The sequence below is a fragment of the Pongo abelii genome, chromosome 6, assembly GCF_028885655.2.
Source record: "Pongo abelii isolate AG06213 chromosome 6, NHGRI_mPonAbe1-v2.0_pri, whole genome shotgun sequence".
Classification (NCBI taxonomy): Eukaryota; Metazoa; Chordata; class Mammalia; order Primates; family Hominidae; genus Pongo; species Pongo abelii.
The window spans coordinates 30,238,796-30,261,698 of NC_071991.2; the positions used below are offsets into that span (position 1 = coordinate 30,238,796).

The 22,903-nt window shown below is 36.4% G+C and overlaps 1 long non-coding RNA gene and 2 pseudogenes across 1 annotated transcript in view; 1 reads left to right on the top strand and 2 right to left on the bottom strand.

Annotated features, from left to right (window-relative positions):
• LOC134761716 (uncharacterized) overlaps nt 1–22,903 on the top strand; it is a 44,307-nt gene that overhangs the window by 12,855 nt on the left and 8,549 nt on the right. The gene's annotated exons all lie outside the window — the stretch shown is intronic.
• LOC100460387 (rho GTPase-activating protein 5-like) lies at nt 1,099–22,689 on the bottom strand (annotated as a pseudogene).
• LOC112134545 (small nucleolar RNA U3) lies at nt 9,672–9,757 on the bottom strand (annotated as a pseudogene).

The window sequence follows — 22,903 nt, forward strand, 5'->3', positions numbered from 1 at the left end:
TCAAGCATTTATTCTTGAAATTGCAAACAATCCAATTTTTTTTTGAAAATCATCTGTTTACTATAATACATATAAGACAATCTTAAAATTGTAGTCTGAATTAAGATAACACTGACCAAAGAATTTTTTTCTTTACTACACAAAATATAACCTAGTGAAATTTGCCTGTGCCACCTATTCTGAAAATTTTATCCATAATTTATTGTTCTGGTTATATCTTCACTAACAACATGTTTACCCCCAAAAGCAGCAGTCGTTTATAGTAATTCTGGTACCAACATCAAAGGAAAAAAATTGGCTTAAAATGGCGCAAAAGCCATTTTGGGTTTTAGGATAACACATCACAGGAAAGAACATGAATACAAATTTGTAACATAAACACTCGAAAGAGTTTGTCAGTACCCAAAGTATTTTTATTGGTTTTTTGGATATGTTTTTAAGGGCCACATAAAAATACACACAAGGAACAAATTAAATTGAAGTCTTAGATTTAAATGTTTGGTTTAAAGAATTTTCTACAACAAATTTCATGTTTATGCATGAAAAGTTATATAAACTTAATGCAAATGTCATGAATTATTTTCTACACTATACTAAATGTGTTCTCCAAGAGGAGAAAAAATTAAAACATCTAAAACATATTAGATTAAGATTATAAGAACATCATAGATCTTTTGAACATGCATCTGTTTACAGAATTAACAGTCTACAAAATGTTTATTTCATTATGGACCATAAAGAAATGAGTTGGTGACAACTATCCTTTGCACAATATTATCAACTCACTTTAGTCACAAGCATGTCCTTGGTATGTGTGTAAAAGAAATAGGTTCATTTATCCTTCATCAAATCATCCACAGGTTTATTTGGAAGTAAAGATGAAGGTACAGAAATGTGAAATATGTCAAGTGTATTTTTTCTTTCTTTCAAACAACATCCCAAGCATGGCCTCAGTAGCCTGAAATTATAAAATACTTAACTGGGCTTTTACTTATCTACACTGACTGCCAGAATGTAAATTAAGTTGCCCAAATTAGCACATCAAATAACAAAATCAGCCAGAAAGCAGGCTGAAAAGCATTAAATGTTTCATATAGGTGAGTTTTTAAATCATTTAATTTCTATAGAAAAATTTTATTCACAATATAATGTGACAGAAATTGTCACAGGAATGATATACTGATTGCAATAAGGTTGCATGCAGCAGCAGCTTTGTATTCTATAGCTATTTTGTTTATAAAAATTAAACCTCTCCAGTCATGCTTATCACATGGTCTTAGATTTGTAATGTAAGTGAATAAGGAATACCATCTAGTTCAAAGAGAAAATGTCATTTTGAATGTGAATTATCTGTATGAAATATGAAGTATACTACTGAATCCTGAAACATGCATGTCTAGGTTTGTTTTTTGTCCAAATCCAGCCTGTTTGCAATCACCTCCTACTCGCATAATACAAAGAGGTTCCGTTTGTAATTGTGGTTGTATCAGCTGAGGTTGCAATGGTGGCGGCAACTGAAGTAGTACCATTGGTTCCACCAACTGTGCTGGGTTTGAAGGTGGTGGAGAAGCCACAGTGTTTGTCGTTTCTACAATTTCTCCATTGTAAAAGAAAAACTGACACTGTTGAATGAATGTTTCAACAACAGATTGATGAATCTTAGTAGTAGACAGAAACTCTTGATTTTCAAAATCAGCTCTCATCAAGGTTGGCCAAAAACAGATGGATAAGTTGTCTGCTGTCATTAGGTTGATTTTATTTTGCTGACTAACCCTGTTCAGATGTGTTATCATGTATCTGAATACATCATAGTTTACAGGATGAAATTTCTTAACAATTTCTTTCAAGGCATGAAGATGTTCTGTTTTATCTGGGATTTTTGCTGCTTCCAATAGCTCTTGATGAAGAAAATACGGTATTAAAGGAACTGGCAGATCTGCAAAGAAAGCTTTAAGGGCTCCAGCTACAGCATTTACTGTTACTTCCGTTGACACTAGATTGATATTATGATCTTGATCAAACTGCTTTTGAATATTGTCTTGGTCAGTTTTGCTCCCGCTAACACGGTAGAGTCCTTCAGTACATAACCTTGTATCTTCAATAAATTCCACACATTTCTCAACAAATACTGGTATGGGCTTCTCAGCTGTAAACAGATCCTGGAGGGGCATCCCAAAGTAATTACTTTCCCAATTTCTACATGTTGGTGGATTGAAGGTCTTAGTTTTCTTTTTCTGCTTTTTATCTCCTTTCACTTTGCGGGTTTTCTTCTTCATCTTCTTATCATCTAACTCCTGGTCAGAAGTGATTGCAGGATTACCAATACCTAAACTTTCCAAGTTTCAACAGGAGAAAGAAGCGGATCTTCTTCACTTCCACGATGTCTTCCTTTTCTTTTTGTTTTAGAAGTGGTGAAAGCCTCATCATCACTTGCATCTGAATGTGTTCTCCTATAGTACGACTTGGCTTTACTAACCAAGATTTTAGATTTATATTTGTATTTTGAAGGCCTCCGTTCCCTGTGATTTTTTGAGGTTCTATCAGAAAATCCATTTTCTTCATCTCCTTGGGTGTTATTTACAAGTGAGTTTTGAATTTTAATGTGATTTTGACTATCATCTGGGACAATATAAATCTCATCAGAACAGCCCTTCTGTTTGAAAATTGTATCAATGGGTTCTGCATAGTTATCAGAAGGATCCATATCTCAAGATGTGCCAAAGGCACCCAGGAAGTCCGCTTTCTTGGATTTTTACCAATACCAGCTTCAATTGTTTTTAAAAGGTTTGGATCCATTTTTTTTCACATTTGTCTTAGGTACAACTGGTTTAGGTTTAATAGGTGGAGGCACTTTATGGTTGCGTTCATGGTCATGACAGTTTGGGGTACTATGAATAGAATATTCATTTCCTTGCAAATCTAATCTATATCTGGAATGGTCACTAGGTGTTGGAAGCAACTGTACATCATCCCCAATTGGACTATAAGGAGGTAGTGCTTCTGTGTCATCATCTGAATCAGGGTAGTTGTTATAGGGAAAAGAGTCTCTGGGAGATGGTAGGAAAACATCTTCACTTTGATGGGTTGATTCCCTTGTATTATCAGACAAATAAGAATTTTCTATCATATGTTTTTTCTCTACAACATCACTAAAAAACAGAATAAAGATCTCAGTTTGCCGATGATACTGAGATAAAGAATACAATGCTGTAAATTTAGCAGTGATCTCAGTTGCAATGTGTTCTCCTTCAGTCATTAATTCTTTGATAGCCTCATTTTCAAAAAAAATCTGCTTGGTTATCAGTAACTGCCACCAGCTGTACAGGAATGTGTCTTGAACTTCTGATAGAAATGCTCGAAGCATTCCCATTGATGCTTTCCGTTTTGCAGAGTAAATTAATATATACCCATGAACTAGTTCATCTTTTCTTACTCCAATTGAAGAGTGGTATGATAATATTGTAGTCTGTATTTGCCTCCTTTTTTCACCAATGATTTTATCAAGCATTAGGGAATTATTCTGTCCAGCTTGAGCAGCACTGCAAGAATGAGAATCAAGGAAGGGTGAGAGGAATAAGATCCACACTAATTGGATCTCCACACATGGCACACATGACAATTCTCACGTCAGCTTCTGATATGTCCTTATTGGCAGAAACTGGGCTCACCACATCCAAATTGGGTTTAACAGATTCCAGTACTCCTCTTAGAGCTTGCTTTATTTGGGTTTCATTAAAATTATGAGGATATGTACCAGCAGGTACATCTACAAAAGGACATTGTAACTTGTTTGCCATCTGCTGCCCTTGGTGCCTGAGAATTGGTAGATTCTTACTAATGGAATCTCTCTGATTAGCCAGAATTAATGTAAATGGAAGATTACCCAAATATTTATCTTTTCTGATCTGAGAAGCTTCAGTTCTTATTTTCCCAATAAATTCCCCTAATAAAACTCAATGACTCAATGGAATTAAATACAAGGAGCACCAATGTGGTTTTAAGGCAGCAGTCCATAACTGACTCAAAAAGTAAGGCGAACTGGCCGAAGATCAAGTTCACAAATTTTCCATCTAAGGCATACTCATCATCAGTGGATTGTGTCCTTATCTCATTTGCTAGTTCTTGGGCAAGGCCAACCTTCCCTAAAATAAAAAGGTTAATTTTATCTATATTGGTACTATCGTGATATAATCTCAAGCAGCCGTGATCCAACTGTAAAAGACTGCTAGCAAGTAACTGCTCCACTTTAATGTCTGTACAATTTTGGTCACTAAGACACGTTTCTTTAGTGGGATGATAAACAAATCCTATATGCTTAAGTAGAAGAGAGTCCCTATCAGGTGCAAGTTTCTGTAAAGCTTTATATCTAGGTTCTTCACTCAGAACTGTATGAATTTCACTCATTTTATCTGAACTAGGTGTTGCATTAAGATCTAAATCATAAAAAAGTTCAGAATGCTCAAAAAGCATTTCTTGAAACTTTTATTTGGCTTTTGCAACTATTTCTCACTGATGCCTACCATATACCTCTTTGCTATCAGCCTCAGTGATATACTTGAAGGCTTCATCCTCCATAACAAAGCACATAACTTCCTCCCATGGCTGTCCAGGTGAAATGACTTGAATTTTTTCCAAAGTCTTTTTGAATGTTTCCTTCATTTCTACCCTCCTCTTCTCGGATATTGGATGTTGTACATGGTTCTGACAGACTTTTTCAGCTTCTAAAGTGCTCAGGAGGTCAAATGGAATCTGCCTGTCATTAATTTTGTCTGTATGGTCAGTTTCATCCCAAGGTGTTTTTTCTAGCACCACAAAACATAACCGGAAATCTATTCTCTTTTCCATTAACTTCAAAGCTTCTGACCAATTCAAATGTTAAATCTCTTCTAGACTTGGCAAGAGTGTTAAAAGCTCTTGGTAAAGTATTTATATACTCTTCTCTCCTTTTTCTTATAGGTTCCTGTTTAAGTTGTTGTGTATGTTTTGAGAATGTATTTCTGGCGTTTCTTGTTCCCTCTAAGTTGATGTATTCTTCATAATCAGGATGATTTTTTAATTTATTACTAAGTTTTCCAAGTTGCATGATAATCTCTCACAGTCTGCACAAGTTTTCAGATTTATCTGTTGCTGTGACAAGTTGTCTCTGTGTTTTATAAGCATCCAAATAAGGAATAATTTTAGGCTTGCTACGAGTTTTATCCAACATTTGTACCAGTGCAGTGAAACACGTTTCAATGTTGACATTAAATCCTGCTGATGTTTCCACTACAAGAAGCTTCTTTTTGTTTGAAGCAAATGCCTGAACTTCTCTAAGATAATGATCCACGCATTCATCACATTTAGTTGCCGCTATTATTACAGGTACTTTTGATTTTGATAACTGGCGTAGATATGAAACCAGATATGCTTCTCATTCTGAAAATAAAATCATCTCAAAATACAGATCCCAAGTTTCAGAACTGTATTTGGTTCTTTGTATTTCCCTCATTTCTGTGCAGAAACCTCTTCAAGATCATAGAGATCATCTTCCTAACAACGTCGGTCTCCTCTGTCTCCTCCTCAACCACAGCGGCCCTGGCTGTGGCTGCAGCAGCAACATTCCTGGGTAACGCTCCCGCCGCCACCGCCTTCTCCTCCAGTCTCTGCTCGCCTCTCTTCTCCGGAGCGCTCACCGAGCAGCGCGTCCCTTCAGCCACCTCCCTGCGCCCTCCCCGACACACACGCCCCGAAACCCTGAGCCCCACGGCTCCCGCAGCCTGCTCACCCACCCTCCCTCCTTCTCTGCCACCAGCTGCGGCCCCGTCCCTCCCCGCTCTCCCAGCGCCAGCCGCAGCGCCAGGCTCAGTAATGGCGGCCACTCGGGCTCCCTCGCGCTGACCTAAGTTAATTTTTGATGTACAATTAAAGTATTATTGACTATAGTCACCCTGTTGAGCTATCAAATACTGTCTTATTCATTCTAAATATATATATATGTATGTTTTGTACCTATTAACCATCCTTACTTCCCTCCTTCACCCCCCACTACCCTTCCTAGCCTCTGGTAATCATCCTTCTACTTTCTATCTGCATGAGTTCAATTGCTTTGATATTTAGCACCCACAAATAAGTGAGAACATGCGAAATCTGACTTTCCAAGTCTGACTTATTTCACCTAACATCATGACCTCCAGTTCCACCTACGCTGTTGTAAATGACAAGATCTCATTCTTTTTATGTCTGCATAGTACCCCATTGCGTATATGTACCACATTTTCTTTATCCATTTGTCTGTTGATGGACACTTAGGTTGCTTTCAAATCTCAGCTATTGTGAACAGTGCTGCAATGAACACGGAAGTGCAGATATCTCTTCCATACACTGATTTCCTTTCTTTTGGGTATATACCAAGCAGTGAGATTGTTGGGTTATATGGTAGCTCTATTTTGAGTATTTTGAGGAACCTCCAAACTGTTCTCCGTAGTGACTGTAATAATTTACATTCTCATCAACAGTGTATGAGGATTCCCTTTTTTCCACATCCTCATCAGCGTTTGTTATTGCCCATCTTTTGGATAAAAGCCATTTTTACTGGAGTGAGATGATATCTCATTGTAGTTTTGATTTTCATTTCTCTGTTGATCAATGATGTTCATCTCCTTTTCATGTGCCTGCTTCCATTTATATGTCTTCTTTTAAGGAATGTCTATTCAGATCTTTTGCCTATTTTTAAATCAGATTATTATTTTTTCCCTATAGGGTTGTTTGAGCTCCTTATATATTCTGGTTATAAATTCCTTGTCAGATGGGTAGTTTGCAAATATTTTCTCCCCTTCCGTGGGTTGTCTCTTCACTTTATTGACATTTCCTTTGCTGTGCAGAAGCTTTTAAACTTGATGTGATCCCATCTGTTCATTTTTGCTTTAGTTGTCTGTGCTTGTAGGATATTACTCAAGAAATTCTTGAAGTAATCTCTTAGTTTCAGGTCTTAGATTTAAGTCTTTCATCCATTTTGATTTGATTTTTTTGTATATGGTTAGAGATATGAGTCAAGTTTCAGTCTTCTGCATTTGGATATCCAGTTTTCCCAGCACCATGTATTGAAGAGACTGTCCTTTCCCCAGTGTATGTTCTTGGCACCTTTGTCAAAAATGAGTTCACTTGAGATGTGTGGATTTGTTTCTGGGTTATCTGTTCTGTTCTATTGATTCATACTTCTGTTTTTATTCCAGTACCATGCTGTTTTGGTTACTGTAGCTGTGTAGTATAATTTGAAGTCAGGTGATGTGATTCCTCCAGTTTTGCTCTTTTTGCTTTGGCTATTCTGGATGTTTTGTGGTTCTATGTAAATTTTAAGATTGCTCTATTTCTGTGAAGAATGTCTGGTATTTTTATAGGGATGGCATTGAATTTGTAGATTGCTTTGAGTAGTATAGACATTTTAACAATACTGACTCTTCCAATCCATGAACGTGAAATACTTTTACATTTTTTTGTGTCCTCTTCAATTTCTTTCATCAGTGTTTTATAGTTTCGTTGTAGATATCTTTCACTTCTTTTTGATTCCTAGGTATTTAATTTTATTTGCGGTTATTGTAAATGGAGTTACTTTTTTTATTTCTTTTCCAGAATATTCACTTTTGGAATATAGAAATGCTACTGATTTTTGCATGTTAATTTCTGTGGTATCAGTTCTAATGTCTTTTTTTTTCCAACTCTGCAACTTTTCTGAATTTGTTTATCAGTTCTATACTTTCTTTGGAGTCTTTGCAGATGATATCAGCTCATATCATCTGCAAACTAGGATAATTTGACATCTTCCTTTCCAATTTGGATGCCCTTTATATCCTTCTCTTGTCTGATTGCTCTAGCTAGGACTTCCAGTACTATGTTGGATAACAGTGGTGAAAGTGGGCATCACTGTTGTGTTCCAGATCTTAAAGGAAAGGCTTTCAGTTTTTCCTCATTCAGTGTGATACTAGCTGTGGGTCTGTCATATATGTCTTTTATTATGTTAAGGTAGTTCCTTCTATGCCTGTTTTTTGAGGATTTTTATCATGAAAGGGTGTTGAATTTTGTCATTTGCAGCACCAATTAAAATGATCACATGGTTTTTGTCCTTCATTCTATTGATATGATGTACGACATTGATTTATTTGCATATGTTAAAGTGTTCTTATATCCCTGGGATAAATCCCATTTAGTCTTGATGAATATTCTTTCTAATGTATTGTTTAATTCAGTTTGCTAGTATTTTGCTAAGGCTTTTTGCATCAATATTCAACAGAGAGAGTGTCCTGTAGTTTTCTTTTTTTGATGTGTCTTTGTCTGGTTTTGGCTTCATAGAAGGAATTTGGAAGTATTTTCTCCTCCTCTACTTTTTAGAATAGTTTGAGTAGGATTGGTATTGGTTCTTTAAATGTTTGGTAGAATTCTGCTGTGAAGCCATCAGGTTCCCGGACTTTTCTTTACTGAGAGACTTTTTATTCTTTTTTTTAAAAAATTATTATTATACTTTAAGTTTTAGGGTACATGTGCACAATGTGCACGTTAGTTACATATGTATACATGTGCCATGCTGGTGCGCTGCACCCACTAACTCGTCATCTAGCATTAGGTATATCTCCCAGTACTACTCCTCCCCCCTCCCCCCACCCCACAACAGTCCCCAGAGTGTGATGTTCTCCTTCCTGTGTCCATGTGTTCTCATTGTTCGATTCCCACCTATGAGTGAGAATATGCGGTGTTTGGTTTTTTGTTCTTGCAATAGTTTACTGAGAATGATGATTTCCAATTTCATCCATGTCCCTACAAAGGACATGAACTTATCATTTTTTATGGCTGCATAGTATTCCATGGTGTATATGTGCCACATTTTCTTAATCCAGTCTATCATTGTTGGACATTTGGGTTGGTTCCAAGTCTTTGCTATTGTGAATAATGCCGCAATAAACATACGTGTGCATGTGTCTTTATAGCAGCATGATTTGTAGTCCTTTGGGTATATACCCAGTAATGGGATGGCTGGGTCAAATGGTATTTCTAGTTCTAGATCCCTGAGGAATCGCCACACTGACTTCCACAATGGTTGAACTAGTTTACAGTCCCACCAACAGTGTAAAAGTGTTCCTATTTCTCCACATCCTCTCCAGCACCTGTTGTTTCCTGACTTTTTAATGATCGCCATTCTAACTGGTGTGAGATGGTATCTCATTGTGGTTTTGATTTGCATTTCTCTGATGGCCAGTGATGGTGAGCATTTTTTCATGTGTTTTTTGGCTGCATAAATGTCTTCTTTTGAGAAGTGTCTGTTCATGTCCTTCGCCCACTTTTTGATGGGGTTGTTTGTTTTTTTCTTGTAAATTTGTTTGAGTTCATTGTAGATTCTGGATATTAGCCCTTTGTCAGATGAGTAACTTGCGAAAATTTTCTCCCATTTTGTGGGTTGCCTGTTCACTCTGATGGTAGTTTCTTTTGCTGTGCAGAAGCTCTTTAGTTTAATTAGATCCCATTTGTCAATTTTGGCTTTTGTTGCCATTGCTTTTGGTGTTTTAGACATGAAGTCCTTGCCCATGCCTATGTCCTGAATGGTAATGCCTAGGTTTTCTTCTAGGGTTTTTATGGTTTTAGGTCTAATGTTTAAGTCTTTAATCCATCTTGAATTGATTTTTGTATAAGGTGTAAGGAAGGGATCCAGTTTCAGCTTTCGGTGCTCTACACGTTCGGAGAAACTTCTCTAGTAACGAACTATAGAAATAATCCCTGAAAGTATAGTCTTACTGAGAGACTTTTTATTACAGCTTTGATCTCATTGCTTGTTAATGGTCTGTTCGGGTTTTGGATTTCTTTATGGTTTAACTTTGGCAGGTTGTATATGTCTAGGAATTTACACATTTCCTCTAGATTTTCCAATTCGTTGGCATACAGTTGCTCATACTAGCTACTAATGATCCTTTGAATTTCTGTGGTATCAGTTCTAATGTCTCTATTTTTTTCAACTCTGATTTTATTTATTTGGCTCTGGTGTCTTTTTTTCTTAGTCTCCCTAAAGATTTGTCAATTTTATTTATTGTTTCAAACAACTAAATTTTCATTTCATTGATCTCTTGTACTGTTTTCTTAATTTCAAGTTTATTTATTTCTGTGCTGATCTTTATTTTTTTTTCTACTACTGATTTTGGGTTTGGTTTGCTCTTGTCTTTCTAATTTTTAAAGATGCATTCTTGGCTTATTTATTTGAAGTTTTCTTTCTTTCTTGATGTAGGCTTTTATAGCTATAAATTTCCGTTTTTGCTACATTCCATAGGTTTTGGCATGTTGTGTTTCCTTATCATTTGTTTCAAGAAAATTTTCAATTTCCTTCGGATTTCTTCATTGACTCACTGATCATTCTGGGCCATATTGTTTAATTTCCATGTGTTTATATAGTTTTCAAAATTGCTGTTGTTATTGATTCCTAGTTTTATTCAACTGTGGTCAGAGAAGATGCTTGATAGTATTTCAATTTTTCTGAATGTTTTAAGACTTGTTTTGTAACCTAACATATGATCTATTCTTGAGAATGATCCATGTGTTGAGGAGAAGAATGTGTATTCTGTGGCCATTAGATTAAATCTTCTGTAAATATATATTAAGTCCATTTGTTCTAAAGTGCAGATTAAGTCTGATGTTTCTTTGTTGATTTTCTGTCTGGAAGATCTGTCCAATACTGAAAGTGAGGTGTTGAAGTCTGCAGCTTTTATTGTGTTGAAGTCTCTCTCTCTCTTTAGCTCTAGTATTATTTGCTTTATATGCCTGGGTGCTCCAGTGTTGGGTGGATATATATTTACAACTGTTATATTCTGTTTCTGAATTGACTCATTTATTATTATATAATAACCTTCTGTGTCTCTTATTACAGTTTTTATCTTGAAGCCTATTTTGTCTGACATAAGTGTAGCTACTCCTTTCTTTTGTTTTGCTTCCATTGTCACGCAATATCTTTTTTCATCCTTTTATTTTCAGTCTATGTGTGTCTTTATAGATGAGGTGTGTTTCTTATAGGCAACCGTCATGGGTCTTGCTATTGTGTTTATTCAACCACTCTATGTCTTTTGATTGGAAATTTTAGTCCATTTACATTCAATATTATTATTAATAAGTAAGGACTTGTTTTTGCCATTTCGTTATGTGTTTTCTGGTTGTTTGGTGGTTGTTTTATTTTTTTCTTCCTTCCTGTCTTCTTATAGTGGAGTTGATTTTTGTTGGTGGTATGATTTAATTTCTTGCTTTTTATTTTTTGTGTGCCCATTGTGTGTTTTTCAATTTGAGGTTACCATGAAGCTTGAAAAATAATCTTATAACCCATTATTTGAAACTGATGACAACACTAATTGCATAAACAAACAAATAAGCAAACAAGCAAAAATAAAATGAATAAAAACTCCACACTTCAACTTCATCCACTCACTTTTTAACATTTTATGGTTTCTCTTTATGTCTTATTGTACTCTCTACATCTTGAAAAGTTGCTGTAATTATTATTTTTGATCGGTTCATCATTTAGTCTTTCTATTTAAGATAAGAGTATTTTACACAACACAGTTAGAGTATTATTATACTCTGTGTTTTTATGTGCTATTACCAGTGAGTTTTGTACCTCCAGATGATTTCTTATTGCTCATTAATGTCATTTTCTGATTGAAGAAATCCCTTTAGCATTTCTTGTAGGACAGGTCTGGTGTTAATAAAATCCCTCAGCTTTTTTTGGTCTGGAAAGGTCTTTATTTCTCCTTCATGTTTGAAGGATTTTTTTTTTTTTTTTTGGCAGAACTATTCTAGGGTAAAAGTGTTGTTCCTTCAGCACTTTAAATATGTCATGCCATTCTCTCCTGGCCTATAAAATTTCGACTGAAAAGTCTGCTGCCAGAAGTGTTGAAGCTCAGTTGTACATTATTTGTTTCTTTTCTCTTGCTACTTTTAAGATCCATTCTTTATCCTTGATCTTTGAAGAGTTTGATTATTAAATGTCTTCAAGTAGTCTTCTTTGGGTTAAATCTGCTTGGTGTTCTACAACCTTGTCGTACTTGAATATTGATATATTTCTCTAGGTTTGGGAAGTTCTCTATCATTATCCCCTTGGATAAACTTTCTACCCCTCTCTCTCTCTATCTCCTCTTTAAGGTGAATAATTCTTAGATTTGCCATTTTGAGGCCATTTTCTAGATCTTGTAAGCATGCTTCATTTTTTTTTTGTCTTCTCTGTGTATTTTCTTTTGTGTTTTCTGTGTATTTTTGAATAGCCTGTCTTCAAGTTCATTAATTCTTTCTTCTGCTTGATCAATTCTGCTAGTAAGGGACTCTGATGCATTCCTCAGTATGTCGGTTACATTTTTCAACTCCAGAATTTCCGCTCAATTTTTAAAAATAACTTTAATCTCTTTGCTAAATTTATCTGATAGAACTCTGAATTCATCCTCTGTGTTATTTTGAATTTCTTTGAGTTTCCTCAGCACAGCTATTTTGAATTTTCTGTCTGAAAGGTTGCATATCTCTCTTTATTCAGGATTAATCCTTGGGGCTTTGTTTGGTTAATTTCATAGGTCATTTTTTTTTCCTGCATGGTCTCGATGCTTGTATATGTTAGTTGGTGCCAGGGCATTTAAAAAAAGATTTGTAAAATCACCAGAACAATTGTGTGCTTTATTTTATAGGTAGTGGTTATTAGTATTACATCCCCATTTTAAAAACAGAAACATAATAATGGTTACAACATGTGGAGTTTTACTGACACACATATGAAATCAAAGTATATTCTTAAAAGTACTTGTGGAGTAAAATCTTGTGCATTTTTAATACTTGTAAACTGGAAATCAGAAAATATTTACTATGAACAGGAAAATCTGACTTATACAGCCCTTTTTGATATGTTTATTAATAATGATTCTTAATGGGGCTCATAATAAGTTTAATATGCACAGCATCTTAGAAAAGTTTAACCTGCAAACCCTTTTAAAACATAATGCCTACTTGATTTATATCTATAAAAAGACTGTCAGGTAATTATATTTGGAAAACATTTAATGCACTAACTTTAAAGAAATTGAAAATTCAGGTGGATAAATAGTCTTACAAAAGACAATGCACTTTATGTTATACTTATAGCTTTGGTCCCATCTTTAATTGAGAAACATTTATCTGTATAAAACATATTTTTGGATAAATATACATATATATATATATATACATCTCTACAGAAAGGCTCTAAAAGGCATTTGAGGAAAATATTTGGTTCCCTTTTCTATAATCATCCTTTAAGATCCTTATAGCTACATTTGGTTTATTCATTGTATTTACAGTATATATATATTGTTCTTTTCAGTGTTCACATCTTGTTCCCCATTTCTCACTTGTGTCACCAGCTGTTTGTGCCATTTTTAGTGTAAAAGTTGCAGACCTATTAGATCTGCAGTTTAAGTTGCCATGCTGCTAAGAAATTGTCCTTTTTCTTTCCAGCTGTTTACCTACTTCCTGGAAAAAGTAGTAGCTCTCTGTAGCATTATGGAGTTTCAGTGGAACCAAATTTTTGCCATTAAAAACTGGCATTTTACTGAACTATACATTGAGAAATCAATCAAAATAAAAATTTTTTACTTTCAAAAAAAAAAAAAAGAGTTAGGCATTTATTGCAGTCTTCACTGTCTAGGCTTGCTTGTTTATACCAACCCTTCTTGGGAAGGCTTTCCAGGTATTCAAAGAGACATGGGCCCCAAACTCAATAACATTGTTGTTCTTGTAGGCTCAGAGAGGTACCACCTTGGTGGTCTTGGACAAGATCTAGAATAATTATCTGGATTACCAGGCAGAAACTCTTGTTCTTTTCCCTTACCTTCTCCCAAACAAAGTCTCTCTCTCTTTGCTAAGCCTCCTGGAACTGGGGTGGGGGGACAAAAGAACCCTGTGGTCACCAACACTAGGACTGTGCTACTTTAGACCTGAACAGCCAAGCACAGCATTGGGTCTCACCCAAGGTCCACTGTAACCACTACCTGGCTACCACCTAGTTCACTCAAGGCCCTAGGGCTCTATGATCAGCAGGTGGCAAAGTTGGCCATCAGTTTGTCTCCTTCAGAGCAGCAAGTTCCCCCAAGCCCTGGGTGGGTCTGAAAATGCTGTCTGGGAGCCAGGAATTGAAGTCAAAAACCTTAGAAATTTATCTAGTGTTCTATTCTACTGTGGCTAAGCTGATACCCAAACAACAAGACAAAGTCTTTCTGACTCTTCTCTCCCTTTTCCATAGGCAGAGGAGCCTGTTTCTGTGGCCACCACCACTGATCCATGTGGGGTTCTGCCAGGCCACCACCATTGTTCACTTAAAGCCCAAGGTCTCTTTAGTCAGCTTGTGGTGAATGCTGCCAGACCTGGGACTCACCCTTCAGGGCCATTGGCTCCCGTTTGGACCAAGGCAGGTCCAGAAATGTTGATCAACAGCCTTGGCCTGGACTCAGGGACCCCAAGAGCCTGCTTGGTGCTCTACCCCATTGTGGCTGAGCTGGTACCTAAGGTGCAAGACTGAGTTCCCTTCGTTTTCCCCCCTACTTTTCTCAAACAGAAGGAGTCTTTCACCATAGTCACCACAGCTGTGAATGTGCTGGGTTACCCCTGAAGCCAGCAAGTCTTAGAGCCCTAGGCCTGTGGTGTATTACCTGGGTATCACTGTTGGTTACTCAGGGCTGATGGCGGAGGGGCTCTATAGTCAGCAAGTGATGAATCCTGCCAGGTCTCTGCTGTGCCAGGGCAGCACTGAGTTCAAAGTAAGGTCCTCCAGTCACTGTGCTCTCCCTCTCCCAACACATAGATTTCTCCATACTGTGCAACACTACCTTAGCCACCCTGGCTGGTGTCTCAGTAGGTCACATGCCCCTCCAGTCCACTGGCCCTGAGCCCCACTCAGCACTAGGACTTGCCTAGAAATTGCAGTCCTTGTGGCCTAGACTGCCCTTCAAGTTTATTTAGGGCCCCAGAGCACTCAGCCCACAGTGGTGAGGCTTGCTGGAACTCAAACTCTGATCACTGGGATGGGTGATTCTTCTCTGGCTAGGGCTGGTCCAGATGCTCCCTCCATGGGCAGATGTCAGTTGAGTACAACCTTGTTCTGCTTTCCACTGGGACAAGGCAGCAGCGAGTTCAATGCAAAACTTCACAATCACTGTGCTCTCACTCCCTTAAGTGCATAGATTTCCCAGCAGGAGGGAACGAGGGAGGGAGAGCATCGGTGTGTGGAGGCTGTCTTTCCTGCCCTCTTCAATGTCTCTTTCTGTGATATGAAGTTAAAATCATGTATTGAGATTGCTCGCCTGATCTTTCATTCTTGTGATAGTGCTTTTTGCGTGTAGTTAGTTGTTAAAATTTGGTGTTACTGTGGAGGAACAAATGGTGTAGGCCTCTAGTCCGTCATCCTGCTCTGCCCCTCCCTTTCTAATTTCTTTGCACGCCATTACCTCTTGTATATCAGTCCATCCTAAGAATTGAGATCACTTAAGAATATCCTTTTCCTTGATAAACTACGTATTTTAAAATTCCTTTAATAAATTAGGTCTGTTAGTGGAAACTCAGGTTTTATTTGAAAATGCATTTACTTTGCCCTCTTTCTGTCTTTCCTTTTTTTATACTTTAAGTTCTAGGGTACATGTGCACAATGTGCAGGTTTGTTACATAGGTATACATGTGCCATGTTGGTTTGCTGCACCCATTAACTCGTCATTTACATTAGGTATTTCTCCTAATGGTATCCCTCTGCCTGCCCCTCAACCCACGACAGGCCGCCATGTGTGATGTTCTCTGCCCTGCGTCCAAGAGTTCTCATTGTTCAGTTTCCACCTATGAGTGAGAACATCTGGTGTTTGGTTTTCTGTCCTTGTGAGAGTTGGCTCAGAATGATGGTTTCCAGCTTCATCCATGTCCCTACAAAGGACATGAACTCATCCTTTTTTTATGGCTGCATAGCATTTCATGGTGTATATGTGCCACATTTTCTTAATCCAGTCTATCATTGATGGACATTTGGGTTGGTTCCAAGTTTTTGCTATTGTGACTAGTGCCACAATAAACGTACGTGTGCATGTGTCTTTATTGTAGCATGATTTATTGGGTATATACCCAGTAATGGGATTGCTGGGTCAAATGGTATTTCTAGTTCTAGATCCTTGAGGAATTACCACACTGTCTTCTACAATGGTTGAACTGGTTTACACTCCCACCAACAGTGTAAAAGCGTTCCTATTTCTCCACATCCTCTGCAGCATCTGTTTTTTCCTGACTTTTTAATGATCACCATTCTAACTGGTGTGAGATGGTATCTCATTATGGTTTTGATTTGCATTTCTCTGATGACCAGTGATGATGAGCATTTTTTCATGTGTCTGTTGGCCGCATAAATGTCTTCTTTTGAGAAGTGTCTGTTCATATCCTTTGCCCACTTTTTGATGGGGTTGTTTGTTTTTTTCTTGTAAATTTGTTTGAGTTCATTGTAGATTCTGGGTATTAGCCCTTTGTCAGATGGGTAGATTGCAAAAATTTTCTCTCATTCTGTGGGTTGCCTGTTCACTCTGAGGGTAGTTTCTTTTGCCATGCAGAAGCTCTGTAGTTTAGTTAGATCCCATTTGTCTATTTTGGCTTTTGTTGCCATTGCTGTTGGTGTTTTAGTCATGAAGTCCTTGCCCATGCCTATGTCCTGAGTGGTATTGCCTAGGTTTTCTTCTAGGGTTATTGTGGTTTTAGGTGTAACATTTAAGTCTTTAATCCATCTAAATTAATTTTTGTATAAGGTGTAAGGAACGGATGCAGCTTCAGGTTTCTACATATGGCTAGCCAGTTTTCCCAGCACCATTTATTAAATAGGGAATCCTTTCCCCATTTCTTATTTTTGTCAGGTTTGTCAAAGATCAGATAGTTGTAGATGTGTGTTGTTATTTCTGAGGCCTCTGTTCTGTTCCATTGGTCTGTCTCTCTGTTTGGGTACCAGTACCATGCTGTTTTGATTACTGTAGACTTGTAGTATAGTTTGAAGTTAGGTAGCATGATGCTTCCAGCTTTGTTTTTTTTGCTTAGAATTGTCTTGGCAATGTGGGCTCTTTTTTGGTTCCATATGAAGTTTAATTTTTTCCAATTCTGTGAAGAAAGTCATTGATAGCTTGATGGGGATGGCATTGATCTATAAATTACCTTGGGCAGTATGGCCATTTTCACCATATTGATTCTTCCTATCCATGAGCATGGAATGTTCTTCCATTTGTTTGTGTTCTCTTTTATTTCATTGAGCAGTGGTTTGTAGTTCCCCTTGAAGAGGTCCTTCACATCCTTTGTAAGTTGGATTCCTAGATATCTTATTCCCTTTGTAGCAATTATGAATGGGAATTCACTCATGATTTGGCTCTCTGTTTGTCTGTTATTGGTGTATAAGAATGCTTGTGATTTTTGTACATTGATTTTGTATCCTGAGACTTTGCTGAAGTTGCTTATCAGCTTAAGAAGATTTTGGGCTGAGATGATGGGGTTTTCTAAATATACAATCATGTCATCTGCAAACAGGGACAATTTGATTTCCTCTTTTCCTAATTGAATACCCTTTATTTCTTTCTCTTGCCTGATTGCCCTGGCCAGAACTTCCAACACTATGTTGAATAGGAGTGGTGAGAGAAGGCATCCCTGTCTTGTGCCAGTTTTCAAAGGGAATGCTTCCAGTTTATGCCTGTTCAGTATGATATTGGCTGTGGGTTTGTCATAAATAGCTCTTGTTATTTTTAGATATGTCCCATCAATGCCTAATTTATTGAGAGTTTTTAGCATGAAGTGCTGTTGAATTTTGTCGAAGGCCTTTTCTGCATCTATTGGGATAATCATGTGGTTTTTGTCATTGGTTCTGTTTATGTGATGGATTACATTTATTGATTTGCATATGTTGAACCAGCCTTGCATCCCAGGGATGAAGCCAACTTGATCATGGTGGAAAAGCTTTTTGATGTGTTGCTGGATTCAATTTTCCAGTATTTTATTGAGGATTTTCGCATCGATGTTCATCAGGGATATTGGTCTAAAATTCTCTTTTTTATACCAGGCTTTGGTATCAGGATGATGCTGACCTCATAAAATGAGTTAAGGAGGATTCCCTCTTTTTCTACTGATTGGAATAATTTCAGAAGGAATGGTACCAGCTCCTATTTGTACCTCTGGTAGAATTCGGCTGTGAATCTGTCTGGCCTGGACTTTTTTTGGTTGGTAGGCTATTAATTATTGCCTCAACTTCAGAGCCTGTTATTGGCTATTCAGAGATTCAACTTCTTCCTGATTTAGTCTTGGGAGGGTGTATGTGTCCAGGAATTTATCCATTTCTTCTAGATTTTCTAGTTTATTTGCATAGAGGTGTTTATAGTATTCTCTGATGGTAGTTTGTATTTCTGTGGGATCGGTGGTGATATCCTCTTTATTATTTTTTATTGCGTCTATTTGATTCCTCTCTCTTTTCTTCTTTATTAGTCTTGCTGATTTTCAAAAAATCAGCTCCTGGATTCATTGATTTTTTTAAGAGTTTTTTGTGTCTTGATGTCCTTCAGTTCTGCTCTGATCTTAGTTATTTCTTGTCTTCTGCTAGCTTTTGAAAGTGTTTGCTCTTGCTTTTCTAGTTCTTTTAATTGTGATGTTAGGGTGTCAATTTTAGATCTTTCCTGCTTTCTCTTGTGGGCATTTAGTGCTGTAAATTTCCCTCTACACACTGCTTTAAATGTGTCCCAGAGATTCTGGTATGTTGTGTCTTTGTTCTCATTGGTTTCAAAGAACATCTTTATTTCCGCCTTCATTTTATTATTTATCCAGAACTCATTCAGGAGCAGGTTGTTCAGTTTCCATGTAGTTGTGTGGTTTTGAGTGAGGTTCTTAATCCTGAGTTTTAATTTGATTGTACTGTGGTCTGAGAGACAGTTTGTTGTGATTTCTGTTCTTTTTGGTGAGGAGTGCTTTACTTCCAGCACACATAGGCTCAAAATAAAGGGATGGCGGAAGATCTACCAAGCAAATGGAAAGCAAAGAAAAGCAGGGGTTGCAATCCTAGTCTCTGATAAAACAGACTTTAAACCAACAAAGATCAAAAGAGACAAAGAAGGCCATTACATAATGGTAAAGGGATCAATTCAACAAGAAGAGCTAACTATCCTAAATATATATGCACCCAATACAGGAGCACCTAGATTCATAAAGCAAGACCTTAGAGACCTACAAAGAGACTTAGACTCCCACACAATAATAATGGGAAACTTTAACACCCCACTGTCAACATTAGACAGATCAACTAGACAGAAGGTTAACACGGATATCCAGGACTTGAACTCAGCTCTGCACCAAGCGGACCTAATAGACATCTACAGAACTCCCCACCCCAAATCAACAGAATATACATTCTTCTCAGCACCACTTTGCCCTCTTTCTTAACACACTACACAGCTCTGCATTAAATTCCAGGGTGTCAGTTATTTACACTAAAGTTATTATTGTGGCTTTTTTCCTCCTGTAGTTGGTGATTCTTGATTATGGATTTATATTGTGCAGGATTTTATCTGTGGCAATGTGGGTATCCTCTACTGGCAAGGTGAAATCATGTACTGCAAAAAGGACTTGATTTTGCTTTTGCCAAGTGCTCTAGGACTTAAAATCCGGCACTTCAGGCTAATTTTGTAGTATATGTTTCCCTAGATCACACAAGCAACATAATCTGGATTTCAAATTCACGTGGGGCAAGTCTATAGTGAGAAAGTTTTAGAGAAGAAGAATTTTTATTTTTTACACAGAGTAGACAAATTTCCCCAACATCTGTGTGCCTCTTGGGAAGATATTTTTAGGTTCACTGTTTCACTGAGTGAAAGAGTCCAAATTGTCAGGAGATTCTCAGGGTTCATACCTCATTTGCATAGTTAAAATATTTGTTTCCTGACCTCTGCAGCTATTAAGCCAACCCTGGTGGTTCCAAGATCAGCAGAGGCCCAGGACAACTGTAGCATCATCATCTATTCATCATTATATTTTCAGCCTCTTCGATATTTTTGGATGCTGGGAATTTTCATTTTTTGAGGACTTGGCAATACATTTGAGATGTTGTTTATTACATTTTTACTCAGTATTGTTTTATAGTGAAAGCCTATCAGATTTTGTCATTTGTCTTTCCTCCCTCATGTTTTTGTTACTCTAAGATAACATTTTAAGCATATTTCATTATACTTGGTTTACATTAATAAGAATTATCTTCCTCTTCCTCCATAAGTTTAAGTTTTTATTATCTCTTTCCCAAATTATTTTACGAAGTATTTAATCTACTACCCTCTAATTTCTCTGCTCCCTTTCTTTATGTAGAAACCAAAATGTGAATTAAATCTCATGCTTTTTGCTCAAAACTTTTTATATTTCAAATTTTCCTACTTTATAAAATTGTTCAGATTCTTCAGCATGGCATTCAAGGTATTCCAACTATTTAGCCATAATTAATATCAAAATATTTTTCTCCTTTCCTTGGGCCCCTACTGTATTTTATTATGTATATTATTGAACATAACAGGGTGAGTTTTATTATAGTTGCATTCCTAAATCTTTGCCCATCTACTTTCACTCCATACCATTTCCCTGCCCAATCACAGTCTTACCAAAGTCTAAAAATCACTTCCTAAAAACTTTTATGTTCTATAGTGCTTATTCAGATGCCGAAATATTTTTCTTATATTGAACTTAGTCCTGTAGCAATCTATTTGCAGTGAAGCTATTGTTTAGGCTAATTGCTGAATTCTACTATGTAGCAATAGTAATTATCATTGTTTCAATTGGCATTTCAGAAAAATCCTATTTAATGAACATTGCTGAATAAAATCTCACAACTCTAGGTATTACGATTATCAAATTATGACATGAAGAAATTTGAATTATGTTACATTTTCTCAAAATAACAATAACAGAAAAAAATTCAGCCTAAATCATTCTGTACCATTTACTAGAATTCTGCAAACTTTACTGAATTCCTATTGTGTTCAAACTAGGAGCAAACTGTTTTGCTTAAGACTCATTCACTTAAAAACAATTTGCTTTTAGGTTAATGGTACATTTATTTAAAATTTATATTTACCCCATGCTGTATTTATAACTTATCTTTATTTTATATGCAACAGAATTGCTTTAGCTCACTTTTAAACTTTTTAAAAATTTGACTATTTATATTTTTCTAAACTCTGAAAATTTCAAAGATATTTCAGCCAGTTTTCTAAGGGTATTGTCCCTTAGGATTTGGATTTTAAAAATTAGTACACATATTTTAATTCTTGTCACATTACAAACTTGGTTTAGCCATTTAAAAGTATGTTCACATCCTTGGATGTGCCTTTTTTTTTTCTGATTAGCACACTTTTAAATCTTTCTAGAATTAAGAAAAAAACAATGCACTGAGTCACTCTTAAAATTTTCTTTGATCTTTCTACATAGATCTTTATAAAATTTACAAGAGTTTATGTATAATTTATTAAATCATGTCTTTTAAATATTTTGGATTATTTTGAGGAGTGTTTAGAACCTTTCTACATTATGCAAAATAATAACCGATAAAACCATGCTTATTGTTTGATTTCATTCTCTGTTCTTTATTAGCATGTGAATTATACTTCTTGTTTTACTTTTCTTAGTGTTGCCCTAGAGTTTGCAATGTACATTTACAACTAATCCCAGTACACTCTCAAGTAACACTATGCTGTTCTACTGGTAGTGTGAATACCTTATAATAACAAAATAATCCTATTTCTTCCAACAATTATTTGGCTATGTAAACTGATGTATATATATGTGTGTATACATACGCATACATATATACACACATATATATAAGCATACATAATCAAATAATTGTTGCTGTTAGATCAATTAAGAATAAGAAAAATGAAAGGTTTTATTTCACCTTCACTTATTTCTTCTCTGATACTCTTCCATTTTTTATGTAATTCTGAATTTCTGTTCTTTATCATTTTCCTTTTCTCTAAAAAATTTCTTTTAATATTTCTCACAACAGAGTTACTGGCAACAAATTCCCTCAATTTTTTGTTTGTCTGGAAAAATCTTTATTTTTTCTTCATTTTTGAAGGGTAACCTCACAACGTATAGAATTCTGGGTTTGTGAATTTTTTATCTCAACATTTTAAATATTTGACTACATTTTCTTTGTGGCTTGGTTTCTGAGAAGTTGGATCCAGTTCTTACATTTGCTCTTTTATAGGTAAAATGCTTTTTTGTCCTTCTGTGTTCTTTCAGAATTTTTTCTTTATTTTTGATTTTCTGTAGTTTGAAAATAATATGCATTGGTGTAAATTTTTGGAGTTCCTCCTGATGGTGTTCTCTGAATTTCCTGCATCTATAGTTTGGTGTCTGACATCAATTTGAGAAAATGCTTAACCCCTATTGTTTCTGTTCCTCTCTCTGTCTTTTGATTCTGATACTCCCTTTACATGTATGTTATACCTTTTGTAGCTGTACTACAGGCCTTTGATATTCTGTTCTGACACTTTTCTGTCTTTTCGTCTTTGCTTTTTCAGTTTTGGCGGTTTCTACTGAAGAATCTTCAAGCTCAGAGATTCTTTCCTCAGCCATATTCAGTTTACCAGTAAGCCTAGCAACGGCATTCTTGATTTCTTTTATAGTAAGTTTGGCCTTTAGCATTTCTCTTTAGTTCTTGCTCAGAATTTTCATCTCCCTTCTTACAAGGCCCATCTGTTCTTGCCTGCCATGTACTGTATCCATTAGGGCCCTTAACGTGTTAATCACAGTTGTTTTATACTCCTGGCCGGATCATTCCAACATCCCTGCCGTGTCTGACTCTGGTTCTGATGCTTGCTCTGTCTCCTCAAACTGTGTGTTTATGTTGTAGTATGTC